General features: G+C 52.2%; 1 non-coding gene across 1 annotated transcript; it reads right to left on the reverse strand.

Moving 5' to 3' along the window:
- Positions 1-1471: 1471 nt before the first annotated feature.
- Positions 1472-1578, reverse strand: LOC134377418 (U6 spliceosomal RNA). Its single transcript, XR_010023465.1, has one exon. It is a non-coding gene; the product is annotated as a U6 spliceosomal RNA (small nuclear RNA).
- Positions 1579-8177: the final 6599 nt, after the last annotated feature.

Consider the following 8177-nt stretch of genomic DNA (forward strand, 5'->3'; position numbering starts at 1 on the left):
ATCTGCCTCCCAGTAACAGGAAGTTTACCGGGGCCGGAGTCCAGGGTGTGGTGGAGTGACAGTCGGCCCGCCCGTACTTCCTAGCCCTCCCAAAACTGGTCGGGACGCCCCACACCCCCAGCCCTGCCAGAGAACCGCGGAGGGAGTGGGAGAGGAGGTCGGCCCGCAGGGTCCGGAAAGCCCCGCGCCAGGCCAAGCAAATGGGCTCAGTGATGGCCGCGCAGGGCGGAGCTGCCTGCACCTTTTTGTATCTTTCTTTAAACTGGTTTTGTTATCTTGCTGGTTCCCTCATTAACGAGTTAAAAAAAAGAAACGCAAAAAAACTGAAGCATGCTCATTGTCTAGTTGTAGGAATATTTGTTTCTTCCTTTTTTTTTTTTTATTTAAAAGATGACCGGTAAGGAGATCTCAACCCTTGAGTTGGTGTTGTCAGCACCACGCTTTCCCAAGTGAGCTAACCGGCCATCCCTGTATAGGGATCCAAACCCACAGCCTTCGTGTTATCAGCACCGCATTCTCCCAAGTGAGCCACAGGCCGGCCCAGAATATTTGTTTCTAAGTTTCTGCAAAAAAAAATTTTTTTCACCACTGATATGGATTGAATTGTGTCCCCTAAATTTTTTTTTTTTTTTTTAAAGATGACCGGTAAGGGGATCTTAACCCTTGACTTGGTGTTGTCAGCACCACGCTCAGCCAGTGAGTGAACCAGCCAACCCTATATAGGATCTGAACCTGCAGCCTTGGTGTTATCAGCACCGCACTCTCCCGAGTGAGCCACGGGCCGGCCCTTGTGTCCTCTAAATTTTATGTACTGAAGCTTAATCCCCATTGTAACTGTTGATGATGGGCGATCCTATCATGGTTATTGAGCCTTGAAGTGGTGATTAGATTCTGAGGACTGTGAATGGATGGATTATCAACAACAGTGGTCAGGGGCATGGTTCTGAGGGCTGAACAGATGCTGAGGGCATCTGTTACTGTGTTACTGTAAAGCCACCACCAAAGAAGACCTTCACCAGATGTGCTCCCTGGACTTTGGACTTCCCACCCTCCAAATCTGTAAGCAATAAGTTTTGTTTTCTTACAAATTACCCAGTTCCAGGTATTTTGTTGTGAGCAACAGAAACGGACTAAAACAACCACCAAAAACTAAAAGTCCATATATTATAAGCCCAGATGGAGCAGAGATAGTGGTGTTAACACTTCTGTATCAAGGTGTTCCCTTCAGTGGCTCCACTTCACCTGGACCCGTGGATCGATCCAGAGTTCTATTTTGGTCCCCTCTCTCATTCAGTGTGGAATAATTGTTATTTGGCGATTTTGTGTTTGATCCCATGTTGCTCATCTGAATTTCTTCCCATCAGGTCTCTTATCTGATTTTTGGTTCCTGTCAATGAGAGGGAAAGTGTTATCTTCATATGGATGACTGTTCTGGCTTTGAGAAGCATTGTTTAGATTCACCTGGAGGCAAACATAAAATGCAAAGATAGGGAATTTGCATGTCATCTTTGTGCAGGGGCCATGCTTATTTTCTCTGTATCCTTCCAATTTTAGTATATGTGTTGCCTAAATGAGCACAAGTTTCTGAAAGTCTGCCTTGACTCATTCTCTCTCTCATAACCTTAGGAACCCTGGGACACCATGAGGCTGCTCAGGGCTGAACAGATGCTGAGGGCAGCAAAGCTGATGGGCACAAGCCCTCAAGCCCTGATGGCCAAAATCCAGATGCATCTCCAGGCCTGGAGGGTGCTAGGGGTTGGCCCCTTGGGGAGTTCCCACTACCTCTCTCCCCACCACCCCATGACTTACAAAGGGGAGGGGACTTATCCAAGGTCACAGGTGGGTAGTGGCTCTTCCCATCCCTCCCTAGTGTTTTTCTGCACTTTATTATTATTTTTTTTTTTAAAAAAGATGACCAGTAAGGGGATCTTAACACTTGACTTGGTGTTGTCAGCACCACGCTCAGCCAGTGAGCAAACCGGCCATCCCTATATGGGATCCGAACTCGTGGCCTTGGTGTTATCAGCACCGCACTCTCCCAAGTGAGCCACGGGCCGGCCCTTTTTTTTTTTTTTTAAAAGGGATCTTAACACTTGACTTGGTGTTGTCAGCACCACGCTCAGCCAGTGAGCGAACCGGCCATCCCTATATAGGATCCGAACCTGTGGCCTTGGTGTTATCAGCACTGCACTCTCTCAAATGAGCCAGGGGCCGGCCCTTTTTTCTGCACTTTGGAGTTGTGGCAGGTACCTCGATTCTCCTGGGAAGGAGTGTGGTCCCCCTTCCAGTCTCACCCCAGCTCATCACAGGAACATCGCCCTTGAGCTATCTATTGTCTATCTGATGCTGACAAAACCAGACTGGAAGCTTCTCTGAGGTGGGGGGAGAGCAGGTCCATGCAGGGGTGGGGGATCAGGGCCAAGTGCAGGGAGGGTGGTGGGGGGATGTCAGAGCATGTACCAGGGGCGGGCTCAGTTTGGAGTTGGTGGCTTCCTGCTCACTACCCAAGCCCCATGGATACTTGGTGGAGCTCAGCTCAGCTGTGAAGTTTATTGCTGGGACCTAGAGAGGAGCTACCTGATGGAGTGGCTTCTTGAGGAAGTGTCCAATCTCTGGCCTCAGGCCTGGCCAGGGCTGACTTTGGTTTCTGTGGTGGTGGGGAGGGTCAGGCAGCAGGAGGGGCAGTGCAGCCTTCTGGGAGTGGGATGGCTGCAGGCAAAGGCACGGGGGCTCGGGTGGGTGGCTGGGCAGGTGTCCCCTCTCTGCTCACCACACTGCTGCCCATGCACCTGCAACAGTGCCACCTCCTGAAAGGCTTGGGCTTCCTCATGGATGGCCTGCACTTCTTCCTGGATGGCCCGCACTTCCTCCTCAATGGCCCGGGCCCCCTCCTTCAGGCTTTGATACAACAAGGTGGGCTGGAACAAAGGGTTGCAGGTCCAGGGGTGGTTAGCTGATCCGGGCAGGACCACCTGAGACTTCTCGAGCACCAGAGCTGGGCTGGGAGGCAGGGAGGAGGTGAAACAAAGGATGCAGGTCCTGGGCGGAGGGTCTCACCAGGTTTTGCAGCTTCTCCCCCAGGGCCAGGTTGTCCCCTTGGGTAGTGTTCAGCAACTCCCGAAGCCTGAGGTTGAAAGAGAAGCCCCCTCAGCACCAGGCTCTTGTCCCAGGCAGCCCCCCACCGACCTCCTGCATCAGCTTTGTGACCTGGCACAGCCTCCTGGGGCCCATGTTTCACTAGGAGCCCAGGCTTTCTGTCATGGCCAAACCACAGGTGGGAAGGGAATTGTTCTCCCTGAGTGACTCGCAGCAGGGGACTCAGACAGACTAACACGCTTTTTCTCTTCTTCAGCAGGAGAAGGGCAGGATGCTTCATCCTATGGGCTGGGCTAGATAGAAATCCTCGGACGTTCCCCTTCGAGGGGGTGGGTGGCACTGGCCTGGCCTCCCCTTTGGGCTGTTGTTGAGGCTGTGACAGGATTCTGTGTGGCTCCAGGCCCATGAGAGGGTTAACCCTGGAGCCAGCCCTGCTTGAGCTCTCTGGGTCAGCTGCGCATGAATGAAAGCGCAGATCACTTAGATCCATGGCTGTGGGCCCCATGTGCAGCCCTGGGGGAGTGGAGTCACACCCCCCCACACCCCAGGGCTCTGTCGCCAGGTGGGGGGCTCTGGCCCTGGCATTACCACAGAGGGGTGAGTGGCCGTTGATTTTGCAGACCCACACTCCAGAGCCTGACACCAGAGAATGCTCCTCCTCAACTGAACCACCCCTCAAGTTCATGAACAATTAAAGGTGGGGGTCCCTGATAGGCAGCTACTGGACTGCCCGCTGGTCAGGCATGTGGGCATGCAGGTAACTGAAAGGGAAGAGCTGTGGCCGTGGCTGTGGCCCCCACCCATGTGGGGTGGGTCCTGCTCCCCTGCGAGGGGAGGGACCTGCTGGCTGGGGAGGGACCTGCTGGCTGGGGAGGAGGTCACCAGAACAGAGTGGAAGATGAAGAAGAGGAAAGGAGGAAGGGAAGCAGGTCGAGTGAGGTGCAAACCCACAGCCATCAGCCCCGGGCCCTGACCTGAGCACCAGGCCTGGCCGGGGTAGGAGTGTTGTCAGCCCACCTGCCGTCTGGCTCACCTCACGCAATCATTCTGCAGATGCCTGATCTCCCTGGAGGTTCGCTGGGGGCCCCAGTCTTCCTGATCTAGGTACTGGTTCTCCTGGATCTCTGAGTCCCTGCAGCGGGTGGGCAGGGAGGGTTAGACCAGAGGGTCTAGAGGTTCAGGGGAAGGGTGGGCAGCGTGGAGGTGCCCAGCCCAGGGCTGAATCCCGGCCCAGATTTGGATGTTCTGGGGTGTGGGGGGGAGAAGCAGCCCCTGCCTCCCCCCACTTCACACGCACAATCACACAGCCTTACAGTTCAAGGTCTTTGGGCTCGGTGGGCTCAGACGTGTTCAGGAGTGTGAACAGGAATGTTATAGTGGGATCCAGTTGCAGGGCCGGCCTTGGCTCTGGAGAAGGTGGCTTTGCAGAGAAGATGCCATGATGACTGAAGTGGCCTGAGACCGCTCGCCCGAGAGCCTCTCCCATGCCCTGCATGTCACTGTCTTTCAGGGACTCTGACCTCCATGTCCCCCACTCCATGGAGGAAAGCAGTGGTAGGAGGTGTGCCTAGGAGTGGTAAAAAGGCTGTCCAGTTCTGGAACCACCCTGTGCCCATTCTGCAGGCCCTAAGTCCCAGAGCTGGGCCTGGACTCCCAGCAGCTGGAGGCTGCAGCAGAGGGTGGACTGTGGTGATGGGGAGTCCAGGCCTCCACTCAAGCAGAGGAAGAGTGTCTCTGGCCCTCCTTCCTCCCCTGCCCTCTGCCTTGGGAGGCCCTGGCACTTCCTGTCACCTCCGTGTTCGGCTGCTTGGATACCTGAGGGTCTTTGGGCTTCTGTTCCTCAACAGGCTGTACCACTGGCTTCATGACTGGCTTGGAGTGGGATCTCTGTCTGCCCATGGGAGACTGAAGGAGACAGAAGCCTGATTGGCCACCCGCATCTGCCCTCCCACTACCTGTGCTTTCCAGCCTGGTCTGGTTTTCCTGGGGCAGCCTCCAGCCTGGGAAGCCTCCACCCCCAGATGTGCCCAGCAAGCCAGATCCCTCAGAGTTAGGCTTGCCAGATTTAGCACATACAGCACAGGATGCCCAGTTAAATTTGAATTTCAGATGAAAATGAATACTTTTTAGTATAAGTATATCCCATGCAATGTTTGGGATATACTTACACTAAAAAAACTACTCATTGCTCATCTGAAATTTGAATTTAACTGGGTGTCCTGTATTTTATTTGGCAATCCTACCAAAGCCACATGCTAACATTATTTTGTGAGCTGAGTCCCTGCAAATGCAAGGTGGGGGGAGGGGGTGGGGAGGACAATATCTAAAGGAATCCCACAGAAGTTTTGTAAAAATCTGGAGAATGTGTCCCACTTTTGGTGTAGAAATTACCTGTCAGATGGACACTGAGAAACAAAGCAAAGGGAAGAGTGCCCAGTAGGGCATTCAAAACCCTCTGTTATCTATACCCTTGCTTTCTTTTTTTTTTTTAAAGATGACCAGTAAGGGGATCTTAATCCTTGACTTGGTGTTGTCAGCACCACCCTCTCCCAAGTGAGCCACGGGCCGGCCCTTATACCCTTGCTTTCTAACCCACCTAATTTTCTGCCCCCCTCAAACAAGCCTCTACTCAGACCACCCAGGAGCCTCACTTCCTGAGACCATCCCGGATCATTTCTACTGCCATGCTCTTGGCCATGCAGCCCCCCACCCTCCCAACTCTATGCCAATCTGAGCCCACTTTTCTCTGCTGAGCAAACAACCCTTCCCAGGACCATCTCAGACTGGTCCACAGTGGAGCCTGAGCTGGGCTGAGCCTGAGGACATTTCCCTCTCTTGAGGTGAAGTGACAAGTTCCACCAAGAAGGCTTGAAATAGCAGCTTCTCCCCAAGTCACAGAAAGGCTAAAGTCAATAGATAGAATTGTCAACATTTTCCACCCTCAGATTTTTCAGAATCCTGCACATCTGCTGGCCAAGTGATATAGGACAACCAGATCTGAGGACAAGTGGTGGCCTCAGATATGTTCCTTCTTCACACAGAGCTCCACCTGTGCCTGAGAGACCTGCAGGCTTGTGGCAGAGCTTCCACATATTATGCTTTCTGTGTTATACTGAACCTTTCTAGGTGGCCTAATCACACAATCCCTGTCCACATGATGTAAACAGACATCTCTGCAGAGGGCTCCATAACCCCGAGACTTGCTGAGCTTCAGTCTGGTGCAGCTGCTCAGAAGCAGGCAGCCCTGTCCCCAGGTTTGATCTGTCTTAGGGAAAGCTGGCTACGTATTACAAGACCCACAAAACTAGCGAGAAACTTGCCTCTGGTAATTTCACTACTGAAACTTGGCCTAAAGAAATGACTCCAAAGAAAATAAAAATAATTCACACAAAGGTCCACGGTAGCCAATTTACATCGTGAAGAAAAACTGGAAGTGGCCTAAAGGGCCCAAATGTAAGAAAAGGTAAGTAAAAGATAATTTACTAACACGATAGGATATGATTCATTCATGCACTCACTGGTCCCCAGTAAACACTGGCTGATCAGCCCATCTGTGGCATAGGCCTTGGGCCAGGTCCAGAGAACATAGATGAAGACAACCTGGTTCTGCCCAAGAAAAGTTCCCAGGGGATGGGGGAGGACCCAGGTTTGTAGATGACCACAGCGTGGGGAGATGCAGCACAGCGTGGGGAGATGCGCCACAACCGATGTCTGCACGGGAAGAAAGCCCCAGCCCAAGAGGAGGGTGCTCCAGAAAGACCGTGCCGAGGATGTGCTGCCTGATCGCAAATGAGCCGGGAATTCTGGCCCGAGAAGGATGAAGGGCAATCCAGAAGAGGGGACAGTGTGAGCAAGAGCAGGGCAGTGCTGAAGGGTACGGTGTGTTCAGGTGTAGGGTGCTCCTGCTGGGACACAGTGTGAGTGGGTGAAGGGCCCAGGCCAGGGCCTGGGCTGAGGCCCGCAGGTGACAAGGAGGCATGGGAAAACTTTGTGGGTTTGTCTATGTGGGTTGTTTGGGCCATAGTTGGGAGTGTGGGAAGGAGTAGACACTGGGGATGGGAAGCCAGGGGACTTGGCAGTGAAGGAGAGAGGCAAGCCACGACTGCTGCACGTGACAAGTGTCTAAACCGTGCTAATACTGGGGAAGGTGTGCATGCGACCGTGTCTCACGGTGGTTTGTACATGCCAGATCCCAGTGCATCCCATGTAGAGTTGCCAAATAAAACAAGGGATTCCTGGTTAAATTTGAATCTCAAATAGACAATGAATTTTCCCTTTTTTTTTAGTATAAGCACATCCCAAATATTGCACGGGACATACTTGTACTATAAAGTTATTCGTTGTTTATCTGATGTGGGACATGCTTATATACTAAAACAAAATTGTCTGAGATTCAAGCTCAACTGGAATCTTGTGTTTTTACTTGTAAAATATGGCAACCCTAACACCATGCCCACAGGTTGGTGCCCATCAGAGGAAACTGGGAGGCATGAACAGCTTCATAGTCACTCACTTTGGTTACCAGTTAGTAAATGAGGAGGTTGGGCGGAGATAGATATATATCTATCTCTATCTCTATCTCCAACTCTTTATCTATAATGACTTTGTGTCCCCTCAGGATCCCACTGGCCAAGCATAGACAGGTGCTTAATTCAGACTTGGACTGAAAACAGCTCAGAACTGAAAATCCATAGGCCGGGGTTCAAGTCCTGCTCTTCCGCTCACAGGCTGAGCAGCCCCAGGCAATCAGGCTCAATTTCCTAGCCTGTAAAATGGGTATTCAACTCTATAAACATTTATTGAGCCCCTGCCCTGAAGGTCGAGAGGACACAGAAATGAATCTCTGCCTTTGAGGAGTCAATCACAGGTCAAGTACAATGATACTAGTGATCAGTCACAGGGAGCTCTGCCAGCTGCTTTGTGTGTGACCATCAGCCTGGAGAACAATCCCCAAAGCAACTCAGGAAGAGAGTGCATTCAGCCCCACTTTTCACAAGAGAACACGGAGGCTGAAGGAGGCTAAGTGACTGGCCTACAATCACAGAAGAGTCAAAGCTGGGGTCACAGTGACCCCCACGCAG

The sequence above is a fragment of the Cynocephalus volans genome, chromosome 4 (assembly GCF_027409185.1).
Source record: "Cynocephalus volans isolate mCynVol1 chromosome 4, mCynVol1.pri, whole genome shotgun sequence".
Classification (NCBI taxonomy): Eukaryota; Metazoa; Chordata; class Mammalia; order Dermoptera; family Cynocephalidae; genus Cynocephalus; species Cynocephalus volans.